General features: G+C 38.4%; 1 long non-coding RNA gene across 2 annotated transcripts in view; it reads left to right on the forward strand.

Moving 5' to 3' along the window:
* Positions 1–12,466: 12,466 nt before the first annotated feature.
* Positions 12,467–22,472, forward strand: part of LOC129782399 (uncharacterized) — a 30,087-nt gene continuing 20,081 nt past the window's right edge. For both annotated transcript variants that reach the window (XR_008744555.1, XR_008744556.1), the window contains exons 1-2: positions 12,467–12,593; positions 12,837–12,955. This is a non-coding gene — a long non-coding RNA (uncharacterized LOC129782399). The remainder of the gene's footprint in view (positions 12,594–12,836; positions 12,956–22,472) is intronic.

Here is a 22,472-nt window from a genome sequence, read left to right on the forward strand (position 1 = left end):
TGCAACTAAAAGCACAAAACAGCCACGCGCAACCGAAAAGGCAAAGTGTCCCATCGCAAAGCAGGGAAACAAAAGGAAATTGAACGGTGAATAGCGTGGATTTGAGTTATTTTCTTGGGGGAAACTTTTTTTATGCGGTCCCCGTCTACCGCACAAAAAAAGTTTTTTCCAGATGTGTACCGAATACGATTTTTTAAAGCTGCTGGTGAAGTTTGGCACGATATTTTATGCGACTTTTTTTGTGCGGTCCCTATCCCCCGCACAAAAAAAGGTTTGCCTGTATTTCAAATATGGCTTACTTCAAGAAAAAAAAAAGATATTTCAACGTTAAGTTTATGGATGAAAAATCGTTACTTTTAAAGATTCTCATTTTAATTCACTCAAGTGAAGGCTCGAAAAGCAACGAAATTGATAAAGAAAGGAATTGAGTGTCAACAAACAAATTGTAGAGCGGTTAGAGAGTTTTAATTTGATTGGCAGAAACAATCAAGTTTATTATGGATTTTGGGGACAGAATTAATAATAACACCTTCTTAACCATTTTTATGTTGTTCACTTCCAAAATATTATTTATATCCACTAGTATCCGTCTCGTCTGCATTTTTATTCCATCTCTTGTAATGACTTTTATGCATTGATCGAGGTAACATATATTGATGCCTATTTTCTTTAAATGCGTAGAAATATGGCAATTATCTTTGTACTTCACCTTTCTCCACGGATATGTGTCAATTTTACGCGATCTTTATGAAGACAAAACTTTACGTAAACGTGTAATCAAAATCACAAAAATAATGAATAGGAATGTACCGACAATACCTTGATCCGTAATCTTTGTTATCCGATATCGTTATCTCAAATGAAACAAGTGATAAACAATTGTTGCCAAGAAGTAACAATGGAAATATCGAAACACAGAATATCAATTGATGTCAGAGTGCGATGAAATTTTGAAAAAATCAGTTGCTTAGTTCAAGTATTGAAAAATGAAATACTAGAATATTTTTTAATTAGTATCAATCATTATGTTATTTTTTTTTATCCCATTTATTTATTTATTAGGCTCATAGCATTTTAGCTGTAACAGAGCCGGGTTTTAATCGTGTACATGTACATATGTTTATGTTTCTATAAATTGTAAATTACACAGTAGTTAGTAGTAGCCATTTAGGCGTTAAGTTTTCTGTTCCATTACATTTTTTTAGGCGTAAGGGTATTCTTTCTGTTCTTCCATCGTTCAGCAGACCGGACAGCGGCGGAGACAGTTGATATTGATCATTGTTGGGTTTTTTATAGAACAGCAGCCCGATGTTTCTTGCAGAGCAGAGCAGTTGTATGGATAAATCGATCTTTGTTCTTTTCCATCGCTGATGATGGTTGCGTGGACGTAGTTATTCTATAACAACACAAAGATGGTCAATTGAGGGCCCTGAGTTTGAACTCACGATCGATCGCTTGGTAAGCGAACGCGTAGCCAAGTGGCTACGAAGACCCCCTAATCATTATGTTATTGTGAACCTCAATTATACATATTTTGGTTTTTTACTTATCAGTTAGTATACTAAGTGTTGTTGTATGTATTCGTCCACGCGTCAAATTAACTTCGCAGGCGACAGTTTGATGGTTTGGGGAGAATTTTCTCAAAAAGGCCTGGTTTAGATAGCTTACCATCAACACGAATAAATGATCAGAAGAGCAACAACGAAGTACTTCAGAATCATTTACTGCTGTTTTTGCATCAAAAACAATGTTATGATTGGGTAATTTGGCATCAATTCATTAAATCCGGAAGGTCATAGCATGGTTTAATGAATAAGGGCTTCAGATTCTGGACTGGTCAGCTTGTTTACCAAATCAAAAGACTGTCAGGGACTTATGAGTAGGGATCGGACGAATAGTAGATGCAGCTTACAAGCAGTATGAGTCATTTGAAGAGCTTAAACGAGCAGTATCCTCTGCGTAGAACGAGATACACACTACAACATGTCGCAGCTTGGTTGTAACCACCCGAATGGGTTATTTGAACTGATTGAGAACTGAATATAACCTACGAATTAGAAACTTATCGCTTTAATTTGATATGTTTGATATGTATGTTCAAAAGTTATGAATTTAGATCTTTGATTTCTATATAGGGGGATCACTCTACGAAAATTGTAACGATTTATTAAGAGTTTTCAAACGCATATTACTCAAAATCATTATTGCGACACATGTTGTGTTATATACCATTAGACAGGAAATTTATCAAGCAAATTTTTCAGCCTCAAACATGGACAGTGAATATAGTGAAAAAAGTTAACAATTTGATGGTTAAAATGGGTATGTTTTCTTTCCATTGCCAACCACTCGCTTTCCTCTCCGACGCAACAAGCAATCTTTTTGCCTAAACTCGGGCGGTAGCTCACAATGTGAGTTGATGAATAATGAATATAACGTTTAATGAATTATTCTCCATTTATTTACATAGGCATTTATCAGTTATTGTATTGTTTTTCGTGCTCAATTCACATTTTTATCGTGTAGGTCTTGCTACTAACAATTTATGTAATTGCGGTCCAAGATGTCATAATATCGAGCATGTTGTTTGGTTATGTAAAAAATGCAATTAATGAATTGAACTGGTTGCTGATTTGGAAGATCGAAAGGGTATACTCACGCATATCAGATTATGATAGCTTGAGTAGTCTCGATCTTAATATTATGCTCCCCATATGTGTCTTCCTAAGAAACCCGCTTTACTTCCTCGAATGCACATGTCCATTCTCCTTCTTCTTTCCTATACATGGCCATAGAATACTGAATATACATCACCGAACTATAAAGTTATTACAAACAATATTCCGGACAACGTGGCGACGAAGGAGAAAATACTATTTTTATCTATAATATCGTTCTGTACTCATAGATTTATTTGACTTAGGCTTATATTTATGTAGATCTTAACTATTTAGACTTGTGTTTAAAAATGATACATTATGACTCTTTGTCTTCTTCTGCATAATTGAATAAACAGAAGAAAAGGGTAGTAATGACTTTAATGGTATTTTTGTGTACATTTTTGAACAGAACGTGATTCCGGATTCTACCACATTATCTCATATAACCCTTTAAAGGATACAAGTTCATACAGGAAACGGTTTTTTCAGGGTTTCCATTTGATGTATCAAAAGAGAAAAAAATACCTATTTTGAAAAATAAAAAACTCAATTCAAATGCAACTACCACACACAATCACAGTCCTATGACAAGATCCCGTCTGTGCTTCCAGGCTCAGACCCATCAACTTTTTTTAAAAAGTCATTTTTGGGAAAAAGAGGAAAAAGTTGATTTTTTGGACAACCCTGAGATGGAAATGGAAATGGTGGAAATAAAAAAAAATATAGGTCAAATGTTTTGCGATAAAGGACAAAACTACCAATTTTCACGAAAAACTGAGAAAAAAAATGTTTTTTTTTTTGCACTTGGTCGTTTTTTTCGCCTGAAAAATCGATTTTTGACAACTTTTTTTTATATAACTAAATATCGACGTGTCATGCAATTTGAGGACATTTGGCACCAATATTTTTTTTAAAACCCTGATTTCCGGTGACTTTTGGGTTTTCAAAAAACTTAAATTTTAACGTTTATGGCACCAGTAAATGAAGCCCGAATGAGCTAATATTTTGCATAGGGTATATTATCGTGAAAATCAACATTTCGTAGGAAGTTCCGAATGAAAAATCGAGATAACTACTTTTATTGACACCCAAAACCATACTTTTCGTTTCGCACCCCAAAAAAAAGTCTCAGAACGCCGGTTTTTGACAAAAACAAAATGTTTTCGAGATGAAACTAGATCTCGAAGTTTAATGCAATTTTAAGACCCGGGGTTAAGACCCGAAAACTCCGATTTCTTATATTCCCGCCTTGGGTGATTTTTCGATTTTCTAAAAACTCAAACTTTGACCGCTTTGCGCCACTCTCCCTTAAGTCCGATTGAGCTGAAATTCGGCATAGAGTGTTTTTTCGAGGGGATAAAACTTTTTGTACAGGGTAACTTTTTGAAATTTAAGCGTCAATTTTTTCCCATACATTCATTGGCATTCTATACATATTAGGCTGTCAAAAAAGTCCTGCGGTATTTTTTTTTAAATTTTCATTTGTTCATAAAATTAGTTACAATCATCTGTTTCAAGTCAAATATGCGCCGTTTTGTTCGATGACTTGTTCCCAACGAGATGCCTACTTCATAATACCCCTGTTATAGAAGCTCGCTTCCTTATTGGCAAAAAACTCGGATAGTCAATTTTCACAGGCCTCTTTTGTGGCTAACTTCTGACTACCTAGCTCGTTCGCCATGGACAAAAACAGGTGGTAGTCACTTGGTGCAAGGTCCGGACTATACGGAGAATGCAAAAGAACCTCCCATCCGAGCTCCCGGAGCTTCTGGCGCGTCACCAAAGAAGTGTGGTGCCTGGCGTTGTCCTGATGGAAGACAATGCGGCCTCTGTTTATCAAAGATGACCTCTTCTTCATGAGTGCTACCATCAAGCGGTCCAGTTGTTGGCAGTACAGGTCCGAATTGAGCGTTTGGCCATAGGGAAGCAGCTCATAATAGATTATTCCTTGACAATCCCACCAAACACACAGCAGAACCTTCCTGGCCGTTAATGAGGGCTTGGCCACCATCTGAGCCGCTTCAGCGGGCTTCGACCACGACCGTTTGCGCTTCACGTTGTCGTAAGTGACCCACTTTTCATCGCCAGTCACCATCCGCTTCAGAAACGGGTCGATTTTGTTGCGATTAAGCAGCGATTCACATGCGTCGATACGGTCATAGATGTTTTTTTGCGTCAACGTGTGTGGCACCCATACATCGAGCTTCTTTGTGAATCCAAGCTTCTTCAAATGGTTAATAACGGTTTGATGACTTATCCCCAGCTCTTGGCCGATGCTACGGCTGCTACTATGCCGGTCTTTCTCGGCTAATTCAGCGATTTTGTCGCAATTTTCGACGACAGGCCTTCCGGAGCGTGGCGCATCTTCGACGACCTCTACACCAGAACGAAAACGTTGAAACCATCGTTGTGCGGTGGAAATGGAAACTGTATCGGGTCCATAAACTGCACAAATTTTATTGGCAGCTTGAGATGCATTTTTGCCTTTGTCATAGTAGTACTGTAAAATATGTCGGATTTTCTCTTTATTTTGCTCCATATTTGCGACACTATAACTCACGAACGACTTAACCAAACAAAACACTGTCAAGGACTATATTATAGCGCGCAAAAATACCTTTCCAACAAGCTATAGTATGAATCGATACAATGAATACAACTAGAACTACGCGCTTACAACGACACCTCGCGGAAATACCGCAGGACTTTTTTGACAGCCTAATATATACATATTATATGTTGGCCGAACCTGGAGAGATTACTGGAGGTTATGGACCGGCTGAATGTAAACGCTGTACCGAAGGTCGCTAACCCTCCCAAATAATTATTGGGCGAATCTCAAACGGGGGATCTACTCCAACAATTTCGTGGCCAAAACGGAAAGGCAGCTGACCGCCAAAGTCACGAAAGACCTGAAGAAAATACCGGCATTCAGCTTTTTCATTGACCATGGCTAATGTTCCGGCCAACCGACCAGTCCTTTGTAGTTTTTTTTTTTTTTTTGAAGGTACTACACCTAACTATACCAATTGCCTGCGAATAATAATGAAGTCTTTTGACCTGACCTCGCATTACACCATTACGCGAAAAGGTCTTGGGACGAAATGCAGCGTTTCTCGATACATTGGAATTCAAACCCCCCCTAATGTACCCCCAACTATGTCCAATTGAAAATTGTTGGCCACATCCTGAAAGAAGGATCTGTTTTAACCCCAACAATCGTCTTTTTGAACGCAATCTGGCATAGTGGTAACATCAGTACCTCTCACGTATCACTCCCGACATTCTTCCAAAAATGGAAGTAAAGTGACGAACCAGCCAAAATGTTAATTGTAAATTGTTGGGAGTCACTATAAATAGAAGAAAAAAACATCTTCGGTAAGCTCAACTACTCACATTGTCGGAATAGGTTGGATTTAAAATATATATATTCCAGACGAAAATCAAACCAGGTCAAACTAGAATTTCATACAAGAAAGATAAACCTTCTGCAGAAATGTTTTAATACTTTGTGACGTTAAATTCCTGCTACGCACAGCTGAGAGATGAAGGTATCAGAAATTCAGGAAACGTTTAAGCGTAATATTTAAATTCTTTACCGATATCAATAGTTATACCTAACTGTCACGATTTGTGGCGTTTTTTCATCATTAATCATTAATACAGCACAGGTCGAATACGGAAAAACTTTAGAAAATTTGAAAATCAAAGCACGACAGTCGACAGTATGTTCGTTTGTATTTTTAAGTTGTTTTAATGAAAGAAAAAAGTTCAAACAATATAATTCTAGAATCATCAAAACTTTTGGCAAGAAGTAAAATTCAATTATAATTATGTTTAGAACATCTCAATAATACTGACATTTCAGTATCTGCCAAAATGTCAGTTGGCCCCTCGCGATTTCGAACTAGCATTGATTGAAAAAAAAATAGCTCGTTCAATTTCATTAATTCGATTATTGTTGGCTTTAATAACAATACTTTCTCTATGTTGTGGATTATTATGAGAAGAATAACATTTCTTTCTCCTCCTGATCATTGTTTTTGTTTTTCATTTGTATTGTTTTTTACAACCTATTTAAATCTATCGGCATGACCAAGGTATGGGAGAAACCCACCGGGCCACCCACCATCAGAAGACCCCTCGATTGAACTGACATTTGTTGGAAAATCACTTTTTTGCACTTTAGTTACACGTTCGCATTGATTTAAGTCCGGTTTAATTTGAAATCATCGAGAGATCAAATAAAATAAATAGATCCGATCCAACCTTCATTGAAAGCATCGTTCGTCAAGTATCCACGGTCGTTATTTGAAAATTAATTAATTGTTACACTTAAAGATAATTTTGCTCTAATTGTTCTTTTATGAATTTTTTTATGGAAATCGAAGTATTCGAATTGTTATAGCTGTGCAACTTGAAGTGAAATTGTCATCACATCACAAACACTGGATCCTGATAGAAATATTTTTTGTGAGGTTGTCGAATTAGCCTATTCAAATCCTTAACAAAACAAGCTGGATTAACCTACGTGTTTCTCGTCTCGTTGCTTAGATTATATGCTTTCATAAATGTACTACATCATAATCAATTACTCAGACTACTCTTTGCGAGGCTACATTTCTCGCAACGCAAAAACAACTATACTTACAATTGCTCCATCAGATTGCCCGTCCTGCTCCGATCGATTTTATTGATGTTACAAATTGTTACCGCTGGGAAAGGAATGTTCCAGATCGGATGTGTAGTAGTCTCAATTGTGGTTATCGTTGGGGTGTTCTTGAATCGAACCCAGGACAGTTGCATCATAACCAAGGTGAACACAATTCCACACAGCGAAATTACAGCCCATGCAACTCGGGCCAACGTCAGATAACCGACGGATCCGTTGAATTCAGATCCGACAACATATTTCAGACCGTGCAGAGAGGTATGCTCGCAGAAAGTTTTACATGTTTCCTTGAAAGATTTGTAAAAAGGCTTCACCAATCGCAGAGAAAAGCAGCGATTCATCGTTCGACTTAAGCGATTTTCCGCTGAGTACATGTTCTTCGCGTTATCCCAACTTAACTGATATCTAAACGATAGCAAACGATGCGAAATCGCTATAGGTCAACCCCACACTCACATAATTGACAATAAATTATGCACAGGCGACAGTATCGCGGCGATAAATAATATTTTTATTGTCATCATTTATAAATAGATCCAAAGGGTGTGTCCGCCGGAAGAAAACTCCGAGTGGCGGGCGGCTTACATCAAAACACACTGTGCCACGAAAGTGTCTGATGTCAACGCTCGCTGGGGACACACATGTCATGTGAAGACTTCAATCAACAACAAGACACGAACTTACATATTTAGAAAGTCCATCCCATATGTTGGACCTGGATCAATCAATAATGACGTATAATTTTGCGGCCACCGCAACTCGTTCGGTACCATGTGCCGATCATATGAGGGATTGGTGTTCAGAATGAAGCGAAGAACCTATATACCTACGCCAAACTTGTTCTCTCTCACCCAAAGTATTGGTTTTTCCTGAAATGTGCAGCAGCTGCTTTTCCTCATCAAAAAAAAACTGCATGTATTCTATCAAGCAAAGTGAATGTTGGCAAAGTACCAGAGTACAACATAAGACCAAACTCAAGAAAAACAAAAACAATGCGAAGGAGCATCATTACCAACATTCAAAAGCCGCCGCCAGGAGAGTAGCTTTAAATCCCTAGAGACTCTCGTAGCGAAAGGTAAGAGTGTGGGTTCATCGACACATCCATGCGCAAGCGATATGGGAGAGTGGATTGAGTGGATTCATATGTAAGAGAACATGAGAGGTTTGTTGAGCTACGCAAAGCTTAAATTATCTGAGTTGTGAGTTCAATAAAACAGGGTGCGCACGATAAACTGTCAATAATTCTGTTTCTACACTCTATTTCATAACAATAGATCCACTCTTTTTACAAAACAGTAGTCGTTCGCTAACAAGACATATTTTAACTGGACAGTAGCGCAACTAAAAAGCAGGTATGTGTCAATAATATACGTCATATTCAATTTGAAGTGCTGTCAAAAGATGTGAGGGGCATTCGAATATAATTAAAGATGTTATAAAAATTGATAATTTTCGCATGACAGAAACACTCAATGAACTGTAAACGATTTATTAAAATGCAGGAAAATCATTTCTTCAAATTATAAACGTACCTGTTTCTCAATACCAATCAAACAATTAATTGAAGTTCCCCTTAAGTTGTATTTGCTCGTACTCTTTTCGAGTCTCCGAAGAAATCAAGTTCGGATTATTACCTCAATAAGTATAATTTCTTCTTAAATTAAAAAAAAATAGTTTTATTTGGGATTTACAGCTTATAAAAAATTAAACAGCTCGATGAAAAATGGAATTTTTTAGAGTGTTAATTGTACTGACCTCATAAGAGCCTTCCTTTCAACGGTTCTTGATATAACTATACTTTATAGCGTAATTGGCTGTATATTCTGAATAGTCCTATTGTTTTCTAGGATAAGTTGCAGTACAACGAAATGTGTAGAAATAAAATTACAGTGTAGGTTGGGTGCAACGTAACCTCAGCTTTGGTTATATCCAGCTGAACTCCTAAGCGGACCTTACATGGTCAATATTATTGTCAATATGGTGACATTTGAGATCATATTGACAGCTGAACACAGCCGACGACGCAGAAATCCGGATTATTTGATTTTCGAGCGTCAATATCTTGACATTTCATAAAAATGCATGATGTTGATATTTTACCTCACGGGTTTCGAGAGTGAGTTGCCAGTTACAATGCTTTCTTTTGTTAATGATCTAATTTCGCAACGAGTACAATCAGTTGAATTACTGGAAAACCTGGGCTTCAACTAAGAAAACGCAATTTGTTTCTAGACAAAACATCCAGAACAAATTATGCAAACAACGCTCCTATCAATCGCATGATGCGTATATACAATCAGCACTGCGAATTAATTGACACACCAATGAATAAAAAGCAGCTAAAAAAACATGTACCGTAGGAATAATATTTAACTTAAGAAAACATTGTATCATTAATATATAAATATGTAGTCTACATTTGTTTGACGAAAATGAATAAATAAAAAAAATGCATGTGTGGCTGTAAATTTTGTAGGCATTTCATTTTTGTTAGTCGTTTTTGCGAGTGCAATTTAATTTTATAAACTACTGAAATTCTATAAAGCATTTGGTTTGCAAAACTGATACTTTTAATAGCAAAATACGGTACTTTTCGCAATACATAACAAAATCTCGAAGTAAACTGACAATAAGTTGTAGAGAGTGGATGAAACGCAACAATGTTTCAAGAGTTTTGTTCTGTACTGTTCTGTACTCGGTCTTTTTTTTTGCGCTAGCAAGCGGGCAGCCACTTTAGTCTAAGTTGACTAAGGAAGAAAAACGAATTTTAAAGTGTAAATTATCTATGAAAATTAACATTTCCGAATCAAATTAGTATTCTATGTGAATGCAAAGCACGTTTTTCTGCATTTGATTTTATATTATAACTAGCTGACCCGACGAACTTCGTCCCGCCCAAAATAGATTTTTTGATTTGAATACTTTCAAACATCCACGTTTTCTTACTAAGTGAACGTTAGTGAGTCCAATCACTGAGATCCTTCATTGTTTGATTACCCTTTGACCCTTTACAATTTCCTTTTACTATAAATTGTCTAGTACTTCTATAAAAATTCGTCCTTATAATATAAAACTATTTTCAGACACAATTCTCGCTCAAGATTCTTCAAGCATTTGGAGATAACATGTTTTTCCGTTGCATGGAATACCTGTTTGATACAGAGAATATTACAGAATAAAGACAGCTCAAATCGGACCATTCTTTCCTCGGGTTTAGGGAACACCAACACATTTGGCCTTCCATTTTTGTTTATATAGATAGAAGATATAGGAATGCGTTATTCCGTCTGAAAATCTTTTTCATTTTTCGAACAAAAAACAGTTTCGTTAGCGCCAACATCAAATGGACTAACAACGCTTAGTTAATTGTATAACATATGGGAATTAAATTTTCCGAATTTTCCGATTTTTCTCTCCGCTATATTGATCTACGAGAAGAGACGAATACAACGAAATATAGATGACTGAAATTGAACCATTCCTTCCTCGGGTTTTGCGCTTACCAACACATTTGGTCTTCCATTTTTGTTTATAGAAAAAAGATATGAGAATGCGTTATTTCGCCTGAAAATCCATTTCCACTTACGAACAAAGATCAATTTCGATAGCGCAAATATCGAATGGACTAACAACGGTTATGATGATGTAATTTTCGAACATGTGGGAATTCATTGTTCCGAATTTCCCGACCTTTCTTTAAGATTTTCCGAAAATTTTCCGATCTTTCTCTCCACTATATTGATCTACGGGAAGAAACGAATACAACAAAATACAGGAGGCTAAAGTCGGACCATCCCTTCTTCGGGATTTCCGCATACCAACAGATTTTGCCTTACATTTTTATTTATATAGATAATAATTTTATATTATAATAATAAGTTTTAGTAGGAATATCGAAAAATTTAGAGAGGGTAAGTTAGGGTTAGGACTACGTGTTTCGAGTAATTAAATTATGCCAAGTAGAAATTTTCATTCATATTTTACCAATCTCAAATTGGCTTTCAGCCTTCTAATCTGATGCAAAAGAGTTTGGATCCCAAACTTGAATTTCGCAACCAGACATCCCGGATACTTCCGGGTTTGGCGTTATTAACCGTGTAAGATGGCAAAATATTGATTGAGGTTTGATCGGATGTCAAAAGCCTGACTGTCACGATATTGAAGACACTTATTGCCAATAATTTTGATCGTGTAAGGTCTACTTAAGAGTTCAGCTGGATATAACCAAAGCTGAGGTTACGTTGCACCCAACCTACATTGTAATTTTATTTCTACACATTTCGTTGTACTGCAACTATTTATGACGAGAATCTGTAATCTGTACGTACAGAATATGTATCAAAAATAACGAAACAATCTGTAACTTTCATGATAAATCTGTACGGGTGGCAACACTGGTTATGAGAATGATACAACGAATAATCACGAATAGTTTTCATAATACGAGTTGATCAGAACATATATCCAGCTAAATTAGTTATCAGTTTTAAGTTAATAAACGACAATTAAATTTCATTGCATAGTATATAAAAATGATAAACATTAACATTAAATTTAATTGACATTATACAACGTAATCAGCACATCATAAAGTGCAGCACATATAACAAAGTTGAAACTCTGTCGATCAAATTCATCTGTTTACCGCACATATGATATCCATGAAAACTAATTTCAGTTTATATACTCTTGATGCAATTACGTGAAAGTTCAAAAACTAGTAAAACTACGAAATCGCAGCATTTTTAGTGTGTCCGTGTGTTTTTGTGTTCAGTTTTGGATTAATTCGTGTCCAGATTATAAATGAATCCCAGCTTCATACCGTTGGTCCATCGCTGGTATAAACTATGAACTAGAATGTATTATTCTGATTCGCTCCAGCCATTCACGAGAAAAATATTTTCATCTAATAAACAAGTGAGAGCTAAGATTTCTCGGATTCACAATTGTTTTTGGTTTCTTTTTTTTTTTCTTCTTTTGAGTTTAATATATTCTCCGCAACGACAAACGGAACAACACTTTGCGAACCCCTCGAAAATCAAACAAAGAGCGGAGGACAGAAAGAGAGAATTCGTATCCATGCAATCCTCTCGCGTGGAGAAAAACTTAAGCCGCCTCGAGTGAGAATGCGCATCGGATGAGTTCCGTGCGCAAGCAAACAGACCTAGAGCTGCGCGAGGCGGACATGTTGCTTCACTGTTGAGTGAAACTTAGCCGAGTAAAGTACTGTATTTCCGTTTCATTTGTGTCGCCGTTTGGAAGTGAGTAGTTGTTTTTTTTTCAGTGCATTTTTCTCTGTACACAAACAGTGCACTCTAAAAAAATATTTGATTGATTGATTGATTGATACAAATAGTTATCGTGGTAATACGAGAGAATGGGAACCTGAAGAGTGGAAGTCGTGTCATGTGAACAAAATTTCTCGGAAATAATTTAGTGGTGTTTGCCGTTGTGATTTTTTTTTTCTTCAAGTGCTTATTTTTTGTGTATGCGTATACTTCCAGCAGCTATTAGGTGAATAATCGTGGAAAAAGTCTACTGGATACAGATAAATCGAACAAAGCAACACGTTGCTCGATTTCGGGTGGATTAAATTCATCACAGTTGTTAAAATTGCGAAAAGGTGAGTAAACGTCGATTAAATATGTCATCATTTATCATTTGGTGAACGAACTGAGCAGCGAAAGGTTACCTGTTGAGTGATGACCACAGGTATGAAACAAACACATGCGCAGCCTAGACAAAGTCTATTTTGCCATTTCGTTTGGAATTTACCTTGTGCCCGTAAATTGAAACTGAGGTTCTGTTTACGGCAGTGCCAAAAATTGTTTGGCTCTTTAATCGAGGTCATCCTTCTGGAGACCCTTTCGTTTATGATACTCTCTTCCGCCCACCGTTGGAAAGTCACATAAAAGTTATTCCCGACAGGTCCAACATAAATCATACAAAATAAATTCAACGAATCCCGTTATGTAGGTTCCATTGCGAGGCACAAGATGCACATCAAAAATATCCTCCCGACTGCAGGCTTTTGTTCTCTTTGGTTGAACCGATATGTTCTTCTTTTTAGACTCATACCCTCAAAGTGGAAAACACACCTTTTGTTGTAAGTTTTTCTACTCTCCGCAGTGGGTGGCAGTGCAGCCAGTGATGTTGTGAAGCCCTCTTTGAATCATATGTGCAACTTTTGCTCTTCCAGCATCACGGTAGAATTGCAGGAAGAGGCAGAAATAAGGAGAAATGCCAGAAAACGAAAAAAAAAAAGTTAAAAGCGGTTAGTTCCAGATGAAGTGTGCGCAAGACACACAACCTTAAGACGGGCCGCCGAGATGTTGCGATCCATGCTGCGGATCCCGAGAATTAGTTGTGCAGTTTTCTCGACTGAACTTAACCTTCACTGCAGCATCCTGGCGTTGATGGAATGGCTTCGTCGCGACCCTTCAACGTCAACGTTACTTCCGGGAATTTAAGAACCAAATATAACATCCATTTCCGAGCGCAATGACAATTACGAGAAAACGATCCCGCAATTGCAACTATAATATAAATGCTGGGGTAGTTTCGGACATCAGTCAGTATTTTTCCTTTCGGCTCTCAAACACGCGCACCGATGCGAATGCAACTTGGCCCAGCAACCAGACAGACAATGGCACCATCACTAGTCTCTTTGTGGGCTGCTGCTGTTTCGGACTGTATCGTAGCGAAACACCGCCATATTGGATCCAATGGATAGATGTATACACAAGGGAGTGCGCGCACTTGTGATGAAGTAGCTTGAGCATGGGACTTGTGGTTGTTTGAGTGCTTGGCTGCTTGTTGGGCCCCGCAACTTGACTCGTAACGCCATCCTAAGCCGCTTGTCTGCCTGCATGTCGTGTGTTGGGCTACAGCAACATGTGGTGGTACTGGCTGGCTCTATTGGCGACTCGTGGGTAGGTCTGACGGCGGCGACAACGACGACGAAGACGTGCTGAGCTCATCGAATTTGTTATCAATTCGTTTTCGGCGGAATTCGTACCGCAAATAAATCCAAGCTGATTTAATTTTGCATCACTTCGTCGTGATTCATATTCTATGGGTTTCGATTCGTTTTCACCGGATTTGGATGGTTGTGTAATACACTGGGTGAACACTTTGATCGCTGAGTCGATCTGTTACAATGTATTGGGTTAAAAATGTTGCGTATGTTGGTAAGAAGGGGCATGTTTATCTATTTACTTCGTAGGAGGACTTTCGTTGGATTAGGAAAAATTTTATCCGTATTCGGATAGTCATAACTCATCGAAAAATATGTAAACTTCAATTAGACTGCTTTATTCATAATTCTGAATAAGCATAACTCGATAAATTTTGGTGATCGACACTTCACAGATATCATCGATGTCGAAACAGAGCGTAACGCTAACATTCAGACCACTACCTGGTGCCTTGCTGGTAGCTGGTATTGGAAAAATGGTGTAATATGCTCTATTTTTAAAAAAAAAAAGTAACAAAATTGTGAAAACTACCGTTCCTGAATGGCAACTGCAAAATTCTACCGTAAGCTAAAGTAGAACCAACCCCTGCGGAAGAAACTCCAAAAGTACCGCAGGTATCAAGTTTTTACACACAATTTTTTCGTCGACTTCGAAACCACGTATGATAATGTAGACCAGGGATTCTCAAAGTGGTCGATATCCGTTTCCCAAGGATCGACTTAAACGAAAACTGATTCTGGGGGTCGACGAGTACTAAGAATCGACCCCTTAAAATTAACACAAGTTCTTATTTGAAACTTTCTATATGGTCCCCATGGCCTAGTGGTAAGCGTTGCGCTTGCCAAGATGGGAGCTTCGGGTTCGATTCCCGGTCAGAAATTCTATCGTCATAGATCGTTTTTCTGGTTTGCACTGGTAAAGGGGAACTGTCTAGGGTGTGGTGGGATGAGCATTGGGCATTGCCAGTCGATACACAAGAAAATTTGAACCGGACTAATCGATACAGACCCAGGCGACGAACACGGACTAACAATTGGAAACTCGGGACGTGGAATTGTCGATCTCTCAATTTCATCGGAAATACTCGTGTGCTGAAAAACCGAAAATTTAACATCGTAGCGCTGCAGGAAGTATGTTGGAGAGGATCTACAGTACGAACATTTCGGGATGGTCATATCATCTACCAGAGCTGCGGCAACACTAACGAGCTAGGCACAGCTTTCATCGTGATGGGCAATATGCAGAAGCGATTGGTAGGTGGCCAATCAACCCAAGAATGTGCAGATTTCGCCACCCCTAACAATATGGCCGTCCAACACAAATTCCTCCACCAATACACCTGGAGGTCACCCAATCAAACAGAATCTCCGATCGACCATGTTCTGATAGATGGTCGGGATTTCTCGGACATAACTGACGTCAGAACCTTTCGGAGCGCTAACATCGATTCGGACCAATACCTAGTGATGGTTAAGATGCGCCCAAAACTCTCCGCTGTGAACAACATTCGGTTCCGATGCCCGCGACGGTACAATCTTACGCGACTGAAACAAGCAGATATCGCCGAAAACTACGCACATTCGCTTGAAGCTGCACTGCTGGAAAAGGACCAAATTAACGAAGCTCCCCTTGAGGACTGTTGGAGCATGATTAAAACAGCCATAAACAGCGTAGCGGAGATCATCCTAGGACAAGTGAAACGAAGACGACGGTACGAGTGGTTCGATGATGAGTGTCAGCAAGTGTTACACGAGAAGAACGCTGGGCGGAAGTTTATGCTGCGTCAAGCTACCCGTCAGAACGTGGAACGATATAGTCAGAAGCGGAGACAGCAAACTCAACTCTTCAGGGAAGAAGAGGTTCTCATGAGACGTGAAAGTTCTACCGTAAATTCAATGCTTCCCGAAAAGGCTTCGTGTCACGTGCAGAAATGTGTCGGAATAAGGTTGGAAGTATCCTGGCGAACGAACGTGATGTGACCGAAAGGTGTAGGCAGCACTTCGATGAACATCTGAATGGCGTACAGGCAGAGGACCAAGATGACGATGGAAGCGATTACGTTGGTGCAGTAAATAATGAAGATGTACCACCTCCAACGATAGATGAAGTTAGGAATTCTATTAAACAGCTGGAGAACAACAAATCAACTGGCAAAGACGGCATCGGAGCGGAACTTATCAAGATGGGCCCGGAAAAATTGGTTAATTATCTGCATCGGCTGATTGTCAGAATTTGGGAAACAGAACAACTACCGCAGGAATGGAAAGATGGGGTTATTTGCCCTATCTTCAAGGAAGAGGACAAACTAGACTATGAAAACTTTCGTGCAATCACCTTCCTGAATGCCGCCTACAAGGCGCTCTCCCAAACCATCTTCCTTCGTCTATCGCCACTGACAAACAGATTCGTGGGAGGTGGGTACTGACCAAATCTTCACCTTGCGGTAGAAATGCCGTGAGTACAGAGTCCCCACGCACCATCCATTCGTCGACTTTGAAGCATACGATTCAATAACACGAAAAGAGCTATGGAGAATCATAGCTTCCCCGTGAAGCTGACAAGACTGATTAAGACTACTATGGATGGGATACAGTGCTGTGTGGGAATATCGGGTGGAGGTAATCACCTGATTCATTCGAGTCTCGCGGGGAGCTTCGACAAAGCGATGGTCTCTCTTGACTACTGTTCAACATTACGCTAGAGGGTGTTATGAGCCGAGTAGCGTTTAACTTGCGTAGTACGATTTTCAATAGATCCAGTCAAGTCATCTGCTTCGCTGATGACGTAGACATTGTCGGCAGAACATTTGAGATGGTAGCTGAACATTACACCAGACTTAAGCACGAAGAAGCGAGAATTGGACTGAAAATCGATGCGTCTAAAACCGAATACATGCTGGCTTTCGGATCCGAGCACGACAGGACCCGATTAGGTCGTAGTGTAATGATCGAAGGCGATGAGTTCGAGGTAGTGGACCAATTTGTCTACCTTGGCTCAATGGTAACGTCTGATAATGAGACCAGCCGTGAGATCCGGAGACGCATCATCAATGGGAGTCGTACCTACTATGGTATCCACAAACACTTAAGGTCAAACAGATTTAGCAGTCATGCGAAATGTTCCCTGCACAAAACGCTCATAAGACCGGTTGTCCTCTACGGGCACGAGACGTGGACAATACTCGAAGAGGATCTGCGAGCACTCGGAGTCTTTGAACGGCGGATGTTAAGAACCATCTTCGGCGGTGTACAGGAGGACGGCGTATGGGGGCGAAGGATGAACCACGAGCTCACGCAACTCACCGGCGAACCCTGTATCCAGAAAGTGAGCTGGAAGCTGGAAGGATACGCTGGGCAGGACATGTTGCAAGAATGTCGGACAACTATCCTGCAAAAATGAGAATTGCTAATTTCTGGACAAATTCGCAAGCCTTCTCCCGAAGAATAGAACCTGAGAGAGGTAAATTATTCTCTCTGAACTGATAAAACAAAAAAACCATTGACCGCTCCAGCTTTTCGATTCCGATCAATCTTATATGCTTTTTGTCTAGATTCAATTTTCCCTTCCGATTCCGATTTTCTTTAGCTTGAATAGTGTTGATACCGTACTTTGTGTAATACTGAAATCTTTTGAAGCTTCAGACCCCTTCCGTCCATTTTTTTCGACCTGCTCGATGATGCTCAAACGTTTCGCAATGGTTAGCGTTTCAATCGTTTGCTTGAAAGGTTTTTCTTACATGAAAAGAAATTACTTGAACACTTCGTCACTTTCAAGAGCAATTGAAATAACAGTTAATAAAGCACAAAAACATGTACGCGAAAATCAATCGAGTTAGGGAGGTGAAAGTCCATGGAAAAATTAATCAAAACCTATCGAGTAAAACAGGCATCGAGTTAGGGAGGTATCGAGTTATGAAGAGAAGAATGCTTGTAAAATCAAAGGTGCCATGAAATTCATCGAGTTAGAGGAAATAGCGAGTTACAGAACATCGAAAAAGGGACAGTTGACCGCATATCTAAACGATAAAACTGAGGTTACCGCGGTCATCAACCAACATCGACAGCCAAGCATCACATCTATAGTTCTATGAGATTTTTGCATCAATCGATTTGGGCGCTCCATAACAATTTATGTAATGAAACTAACTTTCGAAAAATTGCAAAATCTCAACCATTATCCAAACGTAGGGGAACCCGGGGCAAGAGTGCCCATCTGATTATTTTGCCTATTTCCATCTTTTACAATAATTTAACTACAGAACTTTGTTTTATACAGATACTGCATATATCTCACATATTATCAGCCAGAACCTCAAATATGTTTCATTGGAAAACAGATAAATACTAACTGAGCTTTTTACAACTGCAATCTACATAAGAACGCACAGGCGCAAATTAACGGAATACCCTCAGTTTCTATATGTTTGCATGACTCCACCCATAAATACAAATAGAATAATCATTTTTCTTCAATCTACTGTATGAACTAATTTAAATCGTACGCATTTATTTCATTAAAAAATGAATTTGTTATCTCTCAACTTCCGGGGCAAAAAGAGCCATTATTACCGGGGTAAAAATGCCATAGTAGTAACCTCGAATTCGATCTGTCAAACGCAAATAGTGTAATCGTGGTTGTGTTTGTTGTGGTCATGGTTTGTAAATATGAACGGTTTTCGTTCCGAAACCAGTTGCAGATGGAAAATATGGTTGTTGCCGTACATTCTGTAAATCATGGAGACGAGCTGCGGAGGAAATATGTGCAGAAAAGTTAGGCCGTTTTAAAACTGTGTTTTCTAAACAACAGGAGGAGTAACTCGTGAGTCACGTCCTGAATATGCAGAAGTTATTTTATGGGCTGACAACACACGACATCCCGAACCTAGCGTATAAAATCGCAGGGTGAAATAATGTAGATCACTTTTTCGACAAAACATCCTAATTGGCCGGAGAAGATTGGCTTGCCGGTTTTCGTGAACGCCACCAGAACTTGAGTTTGCGTTCTTTGGAACAACCGTGAATTTCACAGTGCTTTCTTCATCAAAAATTATATTTTTATAAGATTGGCACTCTTGCCTCGTCGAGGTGGCACTCTTGTCCCGTGCTGGAAAAATACACGCCAAAAACATCATTTTTGTAAATGAAACATTTTCATAGTAAACATAACTTTTGAACAATTTGATGCATAGCTACACCTAAATAGGAGTATAAATGATCAAACCAGCAAAAAAAAAAGGGAAAAAATATAATAAAAGAGTATTCAAAAACGCGTATTAGCTTAAGGTCGCACTCTTGCCCCGGGTTCCCCTATATCCCGCGTACCCACAGAAGCCTTCGCTTTCACATTCAGTGCATCTGTACTCTGTAGTAGGGTAAATGATCTTGGTTTGTCCAATTTAGGGTGTTTTCTCGCAACTAGTAAATGCAAATCGATTTTTCTTCGTGAAAATCACATATAATCAAGACAAGTTTGGGTTTGTTGAAAAGCCCTAAGTCTCTAGATTCTAATTTTACCAAAAGTCGTTGAAATTATTCAAATATTTATGTTGTTTAATGATTTTCCTCAAAGAAGATTATTATCATGATTTGTCCACCTCTGATCATGGTTTGTCCAAAAATTGGTCATGGTTTGTCCAGTTTTAGAAATCATTATTTTTGAATGAAAAAATTCGAATTTTAAAGTAGATGTTGCTAATTCCTTTTTCATTGACAGTTGTTAATTCCTTTTTCATTGACAGTGAACATCATATTGATCCATTCATAATTCAGGCTTCCTTCAGAATATTGCCTTTTCTTGTGCATTTTAAAAGTGTTTACCTCAACACACTCAACACAGAAGAACATTATTTCTGCTATGCGCGAAGGACACCAAAAACAAACTGCAGCGCGCCAATGTTGCCATAGAAATCATGTGGACAAAACAACATTAGTGAATCGGACAACTCATGATCAGAATTGAGGTCATCGAAATGTGTTAATTACATGGTTTAATCAAGTAAATCTGATACAAATGGTGTGCAAGCAAGATGTTTACAATATTTGTGAGTGTTATAATCCAGAAATGGTCTGAATACGATCCAAATAATAATCTGTTGGTTGATTGAAAGTTAGCTCAAGTGAGGGGCGCATTGACACCAATAGAATGCGTATTTTATAATCCTTTAAAACATGTGAATCCGTAAAAACAGACTATATATCTACTGTAAATCATGGAGAAGACAATATTATTCATATGTTCTGAAATATTCGAATAACTAATATGACACAGGTGCACTGAACTATAGCATTCAGAAAAGTGGACAAACCATGATCACATTTTCGACTGGATAAACCAAAATCATTTACCTCAATAAGAATACGGGACTGTGCAATAAAATGTGCGTAGGGTAAATGATCTTGGTTTGTCCAGTCGAAAATATGATCCTGGTTTGCCCACTTTTTTGAATGCTCTAGTTCAGCGCTCCTGTGCCAAATAAGGCCTTCGAATGTTTCGAAACATATAAATGAAATTGCCTTTTACATGATTTATAGTAGTTTGATAGTATATTTTTACGAAATCACATGTTTTAAAGGATTATAAAATACACCTTCTATTTGTGTCAATGCGCCCCTCATTCGAGCTAACTTTTAATCGATCTCCAGATGATTATTTGGCACGTATTCAGACCTTTTCTGGATTACAACACTTATAAATATTGTAAACATCATGCTTGCTCACCATTTGTATCGGATTTACAAAGCTAAACCATTTAATTAACGCATTTTGATGAACTCAATTCTGATCATGAGTTGTCCAATTCAATAATGTTGTTTTGTCCACATGATTTCTATGGCAACCGCTTGGCGCGCTGCAGTTTGTTTATGTTTGTTTATGGTGTGCTTCGCGCATAACAGAAGTATGGTTTTTCTGTGTTGATTGTGTTGAGGTGAACACTTCTAAAATGCCCAAGAAAAGGCAATATTCTGAAGAAAGCCTAAATTATGAATGAATCAATATGATGACAGCAAACTCAAGCAATGATAAATGTAACATCTAATTGTGAATTCGAATGTTTTCATTCAAAAATGGAGATTTCTAAAACTGGACAAACCATGATCATTTTTTTGGGCCAACCATGATCAGAGGTGGTCAAACCATGATCATAATTCTTCTTTAAGGAAAATCGTTAAAAAACATAAAAATTTGAATAATTTCAACACCTTATGGTAGTATTAGCAACTAGAGACTTGGGGCTTTTCAACAAACCCAAACTCGTATCGATTATGTGTGATTTTCATGAAGAAAAATCGATTTGCATTTACTAGTTGCGTAAAAACACCCCAAATTGGACAAACCAAGATCATTTACCCTATGTGCTTGATTGTAAGCTGATGTGTGGCACACATATCCCATGTTCCTGAAGGCCGAATGTTTAGTTTAAGATTTTCTTTTTGTTGATGCTAGAGACTTCAAACTCGGAGAGTTCATTCGCCTCTAGTTTTAATTTTCCACATTAGGCATTTCAAAAGTCTTTCATTCAAATGATGTTTTGAGTGATAGAGGCTTGGTCGTGACGAATGATACAATGCAGCGACAGTGACTCTTCCACTAAATCAATCCCTGCAAAGAAGCAAAAACTGCATCGCAAGTCCCATCCCTTGTGATTCATTAGTCAGTCAAAATGCATAAAAGGTGAGGTCTTGCAGTGAGGGGCAGACAATTTATTTCGATCCGTGGAGCAATTTACTCCACAAATCAAAGGCACCCGTTTTCTATATCTACTTTTTTAACTACTGATATCAGCGAAGTTTCTTCTACTTACCAGTCTACCCTCATTAAAGCTTTCATCATTTCTAAATTAATCGAACACAAAAGACACCAAGCAAACATTTTCATGGCATTCTGGAAAGGTCGATTTACCAAAAATGATGTTTGATTAGATAATAATTAACGGTATCACATCCTGCTCGCATTGTGTTATCACTTCCCGTTGCCCAGTCCGAAAATTTTCTGGAGCACTGCTCATTTCCGAAGAATACAATAGTTATAGATATGGTTTCAATCAATGCAGTGCTGTTCAAAGAACACTTTGCATTTCCTTTCTGTGGTAATATGATCCACTCGATTCAGATGAGTGATGAATCGATGTGAAATCAATTAGAATTGCGTTTTGAAACAAACCAA

The sequence above is a fragment of the Toxorhynchites rutilus genome, unplaced genomic scaffold (assembly GCF_029784135.1).
Source record: "Toxorhynchites rutilus septentrionalis strain SRP unplaced genomic scaffold, ASM2978413v1 HiC_scaffold_68, whole genome shotgun sequence".
Taxonomy (NCBI): domain Eukaryota; kingdom Metazoa; phylum Arthropoda; class Insecta; order Diptera; family Culicidae; genus Toxorhynchites; species Toxorhynchites rutilus.